This window comes from Balaenoptera physalus (genome assembly GCF_965194825.1).
Source record: "Balaenoptera physalus genome assembly, chromosome: 13".
Lineage (NCBI taxonomy): Eukaryota > Metazoa > Chordata > Mammalia > Artiodactyla > Balaenopteridae > Balaenoptera > Balaenoptera physalus.
Genome location: NC_138892.1, coordinates 6,797,234 through 6,808,277, shown reverse-complemented (window position 1 = coordinate 6,808,277; position 11,044 = coordinate 6,797,234).

The following is an 11,044-nucleotide window of genomic DNA, read 5'->3' as shown; positions in this document are numbered from 1 at the left end:
GGGTCCCTTTGGGGAAGGCCTGGTGGAATTGCTACTGCAAATGTTCGCTCTGGCATTACAGCATTCTTCTCAAGGGGACCCAGCCTCCCTTTCAATCAGTGACCTCTGGGTCTGAGGACTGACTTGGGCCCAGAAACTGGATGAGGGGTTGAGATTTTTCCATTAGCAGCTGGCGTTAGCCTCCTGTTTACTTGTTTTCCATCTTTCTTTGATGATAAAAGTCAAGAAATATCATGGTTGCCATAGTCCCTGGGAATACCATGGTCTGCTAGCCATCAGCACAGAACCCTGCAGGCCCAAGCTCCCTGGCTGCCACTTGGCCTTGCTCCCGTTCTGGTAGTTACATCAACCCAACCTCTGCTCTCTGGAATCCTATCATCCCCACTGACCTCTGGGAGCCCAGCTCCAAGGTACTGTCCACCCCTCTGGCCTCAGAGGCAGCCCCCCGAGCCCCCTGTGGTATCAGTGCTCCTCACTCGTGCATTCATTGTGCTTGAGTGAAGGCAGCTCCTGTGGGCCCTCTGAGCATGCAGCCAGCTGGGTTCTCTGGTCTTACGTCCACCTCTGAGCCTTTTGGTCTCTTCTCAATACCCTGCCAAGATCGTTCTGTTACCTCCCTCTTATTTAGTGGGGCCACCATTTCTTCCACACTTCAAGGAGCCATCTCAGTGGTATATCAGGACTGGCTCCAGGGGTCTTGCCAGATCACATCCTGAGCCTCGAGGGAGTGGCTCCCTGTCTGTAAACTCTCCCTCACCCAACCTAATATTCTGCTCTCTTCCCACCAGAACCCTCAAGACCCACCTTGGACGTGTTCTTGTTCCTGCTGGCACATCTCAGCCAGTTTCTGCAGCCAGTGTGGGGAATCATCTCAATTCTCTCATGGCAGGGACAGGACTTCCCCAGTTGGGCTGTGGGGAGACTCGATCATAATTATTGGTCCAGAAGCAAAGAGGGAACTTAGGGGAGAAGATCTTGAGGAGGGAAAGCATTGCTTCAAGGCTTCTACCTTAGGGGGTGTAGTAGTCAGGGTTCTCCAGAGAAACAGAACCAATAGGGTATAGAGATGAAAGAAAGAAAGAAAGAAAAGAAGAAAGAAAGAAAGAAAGAAAGAAAGAAAGAAAGAAAGAAAGAAAGAAAGAAAGAAAGAAAGGAAGGAAGGAAGGAAGGAAGGAAGGAAGGAAGGAAGGAAGGAAGGAAGGAAGGAAGGAAGGAAGAAAGAAAGAAAGAAAGAAAGAAAGAAAGAAAGAAAGAAAGAAAGAAAGATTTATTATAAAAATTGGCTCATGTGATTATGGAGGCCAAGAAGCTCCACGATCGGCTGTCTGGAAGCTGGAGAACCAGGAAAGCCGGTGGTTTGGTTAAGTTTGTGTGTGGAGGTCTGAGAACCAGGAGCACGGATGTCCGAGGGCAGAAGAAGATGGACGTCCCAGGTCAAGCAGAGGGAGCCAATTTACCCTTCCTTTGCCTTTTTGTTCTGTTTGGGCCCCCAACAGATTAGGTGATGCCCACGCACACTGGTGAGGGCCATCGTCTTATCCAGGCTACCAATTCAAATGCTGATCTCTACTGGACACACCCTCACAGACACACCCAGAAAGAATTTGTTTACCAGTTGTCTGGGCTCCCTTATCCCTGTCAAACTGACATATAGAATTAACCATTACAGGGAGCTCCCTGCTGGCCTAGTGGTTGGGATTCCGGGCTTTCATTGCTGGCTGGGGTCCAGGTTTGGTCCCAGGTCAGGGAACTGAGGTCCCGCAAGCCTCACGGGGCAAAAAAAAAAGAATTAACCATCACAGGGGGTACTTTGCGTGGTCTCCAGGTAAGAGGCTGCTATTCTCAAGCAAGAGGGAATGGGCCACTTCTACTGGCTCAGGGGGTTAATGGGAATCTGGGGTTCAAGATCCTTAAGCCCATCTACCAGATGTCCCCGTGCTAGGTTTCAGTGTCTCACTCCTTCCCTTCTGTGACCACGACTGGAGCACAGGCTTTAGCAGAGTCATCTTTTTGGCCTGCTGCAGAACTCTACTCTTCTCAGGAAGGTTCTGGGCCTTCACCAGTACAGGCTGCCGTAGACAAGAGTCTTTAAACACTGATATTGAAGCCTCCTGGCTTTCACACTGGGCCATGGATTGATAAATGTCTGTCCTGAGCCTGTTATTTTCTTCCTCAGCACATCACTGCCACTTAATAATAATCAAGTTCACTTTCCATATAAATCACCATTGCCCCATGTATCTCAAATGTTAGAGACATTGCCTAAGCCAGTGTACCCCCTTCCCCAATGTGCCCCATCCCAGGGCAGAAGAGATGAGTCTTAGTAATTATGAGATTCAGCATGCCAAGTGTTATCACCACAAATTTCAGCTAGCTGTTGCTGCATAACAAATTTCCCCACAACTTAACTGCTCAAAACAACAGCTGTTTTATTATCTCTCATGATTTTGTGGGTTAGGAATTTGTGCCAGGTGATTCCTTTGCTCCATATAGCATTGACTGAGGTCACTCTGTGGTATTCAGTTTGCATATGGTCTGGTCTGAAGGGTCCAAGTCAGGTTCACACATATCTGGCATCTTAGCAGGGATGGCTGTAAGGCTGGGCTCATGTGGGACTGTCAGCTAGAGCACCTACCCATGGCTTTCCCAGTATATGGTCTCAGTAGTGAGTCTTCATACGTGGTGGCTCAAGGCCTCCAGAGGGTGTTCCAGGGGTAGGAAGTGGGGAAGTGGCCAACCTTTCAAAGTCTGGGGCCAGAAGCTGGCTGACTCATGTCTGGTTAAAACAGTTACAGAGCCTACTCAGATTCAGGAGGGGCACAGACCCCACCTCTTGAAGGGAAGAGTGTCAAATAATTTGCAGCTATCTTTAATCCACCATAATACCTACTCCAGTTACTGTCACCAACTGGATCTTTGTTGCCATCTAGCTGTTGAGTCTTCGAATTCCAGAATCTAATTCTGAGTATCTATTTCTTAGACTCCCTTCTGGTACCAATTGTTCTAGAGTGGGTTCTCCCAGAAGCAGACCTTGGGACAAGGATTGAGGCGCAAGTAGTTTATTTGGTAGGTAATCCCAGGAGATACCACTAGGGAATTCAGTGCACGGCTCTAAGTTCCAACACGCCACCTTGAGTAGACTGATACCTTTGTCTCCTCTTCCCTCTTTAGCCTTTGAAATCCAGTATTTAAGTCCTTGTATCAACAAATACCTGTAGGGTAGCTATATCTTCACTGCTAACTTAACATTCCAATATCTAGATTCTTCATTTTTGTGCCTGGAGATATTCCTTATTTTCACAGGTGTACAGCAATGAAAGGAAGGTTGTTATATGAAGAGTTTCTAGGTGTTTTGTAAGGAGAGGGTTTTCCATATAACTTAGTTCTGCTTATTGCTGGAAGCAAAGGTCCTATTTTTTCAGCTTCAAATAATCTCTGGGAGATTTTTTCTAAAGATAGCTGCCAACAATTCCTCCCAGCCCTGTAAATACCTGCCACTCCTTTCATCAAGAGCTGGAGGCTATGTCCCTACTTGAATCTGGCCAGTCTGTGACTTGCTTTGACCAACAGATTGTGACAGAAGTCATATACTGGGGTTTTCAAGCCCAGGATTTAAGCTTATAGCCTCCATCCTCCTGGGATCTAGCCATATAAAGAAACTTGACCTAGACTTCTGAGAGAGAGAGACCAAATGGAGAGAGGGAGGCTGCCAGCTGAGTTGTGTGAATTAAGTTGTATCAGTTGTTCTAGCCCCAGCTGTACTGATGGAACGAAGCTGTAGGAGTGAACCCCACTAACACCATGTGGCGGAGAGACGAGTCATCCCTGCTAAGCCCTGCCCAAGTAGCAGAATACTGAGAACATAAATTATTCTTGCTGTTTTAAGTCACTAAGTTTTTCATAACAGCTTTATTGAGATATAATTCACATACCATAAAACCCGCTGTTTCAAAGTATGTAATTCGGTGGGTTTTAGTATATTCACAAGGTTGTGCCACCATCACTGCTATCTAATTCTAGAACATTTTGAGAATCCTAAAAAGAAACCCCATACCCATTACCAGCCACCCAATCTTCTCCTTCTGCCTTCAGCCCCTGGTACCCACTAGTCGCCCGCTATGGACTTGTTTATTCTGGACATTTCATATATATGGAATCGTACAATATGTGGTCTTTTGTGACTGGCTTCCTTTGCTTAGCATAATTTTTTCAGAGTTCATCCATGTTGCAGCATGTATCAGTATTTCATTCCTTTTTTTAAAATTGTGGTAAAATAAACATAAAACTCACCATTTTAATCATTTTTAAGTGTACAATGTAGTGGCATTTGGTACATTCACATTGTTGTGCAACTGTCCCCATTATCCACCTCCAGAACTTTCTCACTGTCCCAAATTTAAAGTCTGTACCCACTTTCCCCTCTTCCCAGCCCCTGTTAACCACTATTCTACTTTCTGTTTCTATGAGTTTGACTACATTAGGTACTTCATATAAGGTCCTCTTGCATCTTATTTCACTTACCATGTTTTCAAGGTTAATTAACGTTGTAGCATGTATCAGAACTTCCTGTCTTTTTAAGGCTGAATAATATTTCATTGTATGTATGTACCACATTTTCTTTATCCATTCATCTGTCAATGGACATATGGGTGTTCCTACTTTTGGCTGTTATGAATAACGTTGCTATGAATATTCATGTACAAGTTTTGTGCAGACATGTTTTAATTTCTGTTGGGTATATAGCTAGGAGTGGAATTTCTTGGTTATATGGTAATCTATGTTTAACTTTTTGAGGAACAGCCAAACTGTTTTCCAAAGTGGCTGTCCCATTTAAAAATCCCACCAGGGCTTCCCTGGTGGTGCAGTGGTTAAGAATCCGCCTGCCAATGCAGGAGACACGGGTTCGAGCCCTGGTCTGGGAAGATCCCACATGCCGCGGAGCAACTAGGCCCGTGAGCCACAACTGCTGAGCCTGTGCTCTAGAGCCTTCGAGCCACAGCTACTGAAGCCCATGCGCCTAGAGCCCATGCTCCGCAACAACAGAAGCCACCACAATGAGAAGCCCGCGCACAGCAACGAAGACCCAACGCAGCCATAAATAAATAAATTAATTAATTTTTTTAAAATATCCCACCAGCAATGTATGAGGTTTCCAAGTTCTCCACATCCTCACCTTGACTTGTTATTATCTATCTTTGATTAGAAGTATCTTACTGGAAGATACTGTACTGAAGTGGTATCTTACTGGATTTTGATTTAATTTCCCTAATGACTAATGAGGTTGAGCATCTTTTCATGTGCTTGTTGGCCATTTGTGTATCTTTTTTTTCTTTTGAGAAATGTCTATTCAAATCCTTTGCTCATTTTGGGAGGTTATTTGTCCTTTTATTTTTATTTTTTAAACTATATATTTATTTATTTGGCTGTGCTGGGTCTTGGTTGCAGCACGCGGGATATAGTTCCCTGACCAGGGATCAAACCTGGGCCCCCTGCATTGGGAGCACAGAGTCTTAACCACTGGACCACCAGGGAAGTGCCAGTCCTTTTATTGTTGAGTTTCATTTTTCATCTTTTCTGAACACAATTCCCTCATCAGATATATGATTTGCAAACATCTTCTCCTATCTCCTGTGAGTTGTCTTTTCACTTTGTCAAAGGTGTCCTTTAAAGCACAAATTTTTAAATTTTGATGAAACTTATTTTTTGTGGATATCCAGTTGTCTGCACCATTGTTGAAAAGACTATTCTTTTTCCCCACTGAATTGTCTTGGCACCCTTGTCAAAAATTGATTGACCAGGGGAATTCCCTGGTGGTCCAGTGGTTAGGGCTCCACGCTTCCACTACATGGGGCATGGGTTCGACCCCTGGTCAGGGAACTAAAATCCTGCAAGCCACCGGACACAGCCAAAAAAAAAAAAATTAATTGACCGGATATGTGAGGCTTACTTTTGGACTCTCCACTGTATTCCATTGATCTATATGTCTATCCTTATGCTAGTACCATACTTTTTTTTTTTTTTAAGAATTTTCTCATTTTCAAGACTTTCTATACTTTATTATTAAAAAAAATTTTTTTCTATTTCTTTATTTAATTTATTTCTTTATTATTTTTTTGGGCTGTGTTGGGTCTTCGTTGCTGCACACGGGCTTTCTCTAGTTGCGGCGGGCGAGCGGGGGCTACTCTTGGTTGCGGTGCACGGGCTTCTCATTGCGATGGCTTCTCTTGTTGTAGGAGCACGGGCTCTAGGGGCACAGGCTTCAGTAGTTGTAGCACGCAGGCTAAGTAGTTGTGGCTTGTGGGCTCTAGAGCGCAGGCTCAGTAGTTGTGGCACACGGGCTTAGTTGCTCTGCGGCATGTGGCATCTTCCCGGACCAGGGCATGAACCCGTATCCCCAGCACTGGCAGGCGGATTCTTAACCAGTGCGCCACCAGGGAAGCCCTCTATACTTTAATTTTAATAGTTAGGTTTTTTTTTTTTTTTTTTTGGCCACGCCACACGGCACGTGGGATCTTAGTTCCCCGACTAGGGATCGAACCTGCGCCCCCTGCATTGGTAGCGTGGAGTCTTAACCACTGGACAACCAGGGAAGTCCCATTACCACACCGTCTTGATAGCTTTGTACTTAAATTTTGAAATCAGGAAGTGTGAGTCCTTCAATTCTTTTTCAAGACTGTTTTGGCTACTCAGGTTCCCTTTAAATTCTTTAAAAATATGTTTTATAGTTTTCAGACTATGAGTTTAACCCTTGTTATATTTATGTAAAACTATTCTAACACTTGTTACATTTATGTATAAGTAGTTTATTCTTTTTGATTCTATGCTAAGTGGAATTGTTTATTTTCTTAATGTGATTTTTAGATTTTTCATTGCAAGTGTATCGATATCCTGCAACCTTGCTGTGTTTATTAGTTCTAGTTGTCTTTTAGTGGATTACTTAGCATTTTCTATATACAAGACAATGCCATCTACAAATAGAGATGAACTTACTTCTTTCTTTTCAATCTGATGCTTTTTTTCCCCCACTGAACCCCCTGGCTAGAACCTCCAGTACAAAGTTAAATAGAAGTGGTGAAAGTGGACATCCTTGTCTTGCCTTTGATCTTAGAGGGAAAGCTTTCAATGTTTAACCCAGGGATTACTGATTCCACTGTGACCAAGGAGCTTGTATGGTCTCAATTCTTTCACATTTGTTGACTTTTGTTTTATGGGCCAGAATATGGACTATCTTTGTATACATTCCATGGATATTTGAAAAGAATGTGTCTTTTTTTGGGTGAGGTATTCTATATTGATTGGATCATGTTGGCTGATAGTGTTGTTAACTTCTTCTACATCCTTACTGGTTTTCTGTCCAGTTGTTCTACCTATTGTTAAGAGAGAGGTGTTGAAGTCTCCAGTGGAAGTGTGGATTTGCTATTCTTCTTTCAATTCTATCAGTTTTTGTATCAGTTTTGCAGCTCTATTGTTTCATAAATACATATTTAGGATTGTACCTTCTTGGTGGGTTGACCCTATTTTCATTATATAATGTCCCTCTCTGTCCCTGGTAACTTTTCTTTGCTCTGAAGTCTAATATATCTGATATTAATATACCTACTTCTTTTTTGATTGTTTGCATGATATATTTTTCTATCCTTTTACTTTCAACCTTATAGTTATATTTGAAGTGAGTTTCTTGTAGATAGCATGTAGTTAAGTCACACTTTTTCATCCACTTTGCCAATCTCTTTCAATAGATATATTTAGACCACTTGCATTTAACAGAATTAGTGATGTTATGGCTTGAGTCTCCCATCTTTTTTGTTTTCTGTTCTTTTCTTTTTTCTGCCTTCCTGTGGGTTACTTGAATTTTTTTTTTTTTGAATTCCATTTTGATTTATCTATAGTGTTTTGGGGTGTATTATCTTTTTTTAGAAGTTGTTCTAAGAATTACATTAAATATACATAAGTTACCACAGTATACTGTTGACATTTTATCAATGTTGTTGACATTTCTAAGTGTAGAAACCTTCCTTCTCTTGATATCCCTTAGTCGTTTCCCATTTATAAAGTAATTGTTTTAAATATTTCCTTTACATACATTGAGAACATCAATGTTATAATTTTTGCTTCAACCATCAACCATAATTTAGAAAACACAAAAGAAGGAAAATATTTACCCAAGTTTCACTATTTCTGCTGTTCCTTCTTCCTTCCTTTTTGATGCTCCAAGTTTTCTTCTTTTATTTTCTCCTTTATGTTCAGAGCTCTTCTTTAGCCATTCTTTTAGGGTAGGACTGCTGGCAACAAATTCTCCTAGTTTTCCTACATCTAAGAATGTCTAAGTCCCCTCTACGTTCTGAAGGGTATTTTTTACTTGATATAGAATTCTCAGTTGACGATAATTTTCTTTCACTACTTGAAGTGTGCCACTTCCTTCTGGTCTCATGGTTTCTGATGAGGAATCTCCTGTCCCTTTATAGGTAAGATATCATTTCTCTTTTGCTGTTTTTGAGAGTCTCTTTTCTTTAGTTTTCAGTTTAGCTGTGATGTGTCTTGGTGTGAATTTCGTTAGGTTTACCTTGTTTAGGCTTCTCTGAATTTGCAGGGGTGTTTTTTCTTTTTTTAATCTTTTGGCCATGCTGCGCAACACATGGGATCTTACTCCCTGACCAGAGATCAAACCCACGCCCCCTGCATTGGAAGCGTGGAGTCTTAACCACTGCCAAGGAAGTCCCACGCAGGTTTTCATCTTTTGCCATTTCTGGGAAGCTTACAGCCATTCTTTCTTTCTTTCTGTTTTTTTTTGCCATGCCACATGGCTTGTGAGATCTTAGCTCCCCAACCAGGAATTGAACCCAGACCATGGCAGTGAAAGCCCAGAATCCTAACCACTAGGCCACCAGGGAACTCCTGACAGCCATTATTTCTTCAACTACTTTTCAGCCCCACGCTTACTTTTCTCCTTCTGGGACTCTGATTACACAGATTTTAGACTTTTTTAGTACCATAGGTCCCCAAAGTCCTTCATTATTATTATTATTTTTTTTAAATTATTTATTTATTTATTTATTTATTTATTTATGGCTGTGTTGGGTCTTCGTTTCTGTGCGAGGGCTTTCTCTAGTTGCGGCGAGTGGGGGCCACTCTTCATCGCGGTGCGCGGGCCTCTCGCTATCGCGGCCTCTCTTGTTGCGGAGCACAGGCTCCAGACATGCAGGCTCAGTAGTTGTGGCTCACGGGCCTAGTTGCTCCGCGGCATGTGGGATCTTCCCAGACCAGGGCTCGAACCCGTGTCCCCTGCATTAGCAGGCAGATTCCCAACCACTGTGCCACCAGGGAAGCCCCCATTATTATTTTTTAAGTCTATTTTCTCTGCTGTTCAGGTTGGGTAGTTTCTATTGTTTTAACTTCAAGTTCATTGATTCTTCTCCATTTTGGGGGGTGGGGAGTAATTGTATTTTTCAACTTTATTTGGCTGCACCGCACAGCTTGTGGGATCTTAGTTCCCTGACCAGTGATAAAACCCACGGCCCCAGCAGTGAGAGAGCAAAGTCCTAACCACTGGACCTCCAAGGCATTCCCTGTATTTTTTTTTTTTTAATACCTTTAAAAAATTCATTTATTTTTGGCTGTGTTGGGTCTTCGTTGCTGCACACGGGCTTTCTCTAGTTGCCGCGAGCAGGGGCTACTCTTTGTTGCGGTGTGCAGGCTTCTCATTATGGTGGCTTCTCTTGTTGCGGAGCAGACTCTAGGCGCGCAAGCTTCAGTAGTTGTGGCACATCGGCTCAGTAGGGGTGGCTCACAGGCTCTAGAGTGCAGGCTCAGTAGTTGTGGCGCATGGGCTTAGTTGCTCAGCAGCATGTGGGATCTTCCCGGACCAGGGCTTGCACCCGTGTCCCCTGCATTGGCAGGTGGATTCTTAACCACTGCACCACCAGGGAAGCCCTGTATTTTTCAACTTTAAATGGTTCTTTACATTTTCTATTTCTTTACTGAGACTTATTGCAGTGTTAATTGCTCGACACATTTATGATGGCTGCTTTTAAATCCTTGTCAATAATTCTAACATCTCTGTCATCGTGGTGTTGATGTCCATTGTCTTTTCTCCTTCAGGGTGTGATTTTCCTGATCTTTGGTATGAGTGACTTTTGACTGAAACATGGACATTTTAGGTATTATGTTAAGAAGACTCTGGATCTTATTTAAATCTTGTTACAGCACACCTCCTCTGATGGGCATGAAAAGGCACTGCTTCATTACTGTCAGGTGTGGGTGGCAGTGAGCTCCATCATCCCACCACACCTCTGCTAATACCCTGGTTGGGAGGGGCTGGGGTGCCCCATTTCTCCTCAAGTGGCCTCCACGGACACCAACACCAAGTCCCAGCTCCCTATCTGGCCTTCTCTTGACCCCACCCCTGCAGAGATTTGGGGGTGCCCCCAGTACAGCCTAGCAAGGATTGGAAGTCTAAGACCCAACTTGGCATTTACTGGTGAAGGTGGGGCTGCAGTTCTTCCTGTGGTGTTTCACTAGAGTTTTCTTTCCATCTTGTTAAGCTAACCCCTTTCCGGTCCTCACTTGGGTTTTTTGGTTGTTGGTCTGCTTCTCCAGCACCCAGCTTGGCTTATTATGAAGCAAAAGAAAACCCAGGGAACTCAATGCCAGTCATTCATTGGGTCCCAAGGTCCCCAGCCAGTCTTTCTTCTCTCCACCTTCCAGTCTTATGTTTGTTTTATATAAAATATCCAGGGTTGTATTTAGTGGAAAGGATAGGGATAAGTACTTCCATCCCATCTTCCCATATAGGAATGTAAAATGGTGCAGCCACTGTGGAAATCAGAATGGTGATTCTTCAAAATATTAAAAACAGAACTGCCGCATGATCCAGCAATTCCACTTCTGGGTATATATCCAAAGAATTGAAAGCAGGGTCTTGAAGGTTTTGAAGAGATATTTGTACACCCATGTTCATAGTATTATTCACAACAGCTAAAACATAGAAGCAACCCAAGTGTCCAACAGATGAACGGATAAGCAAAATGTGGTGTATACATACAGT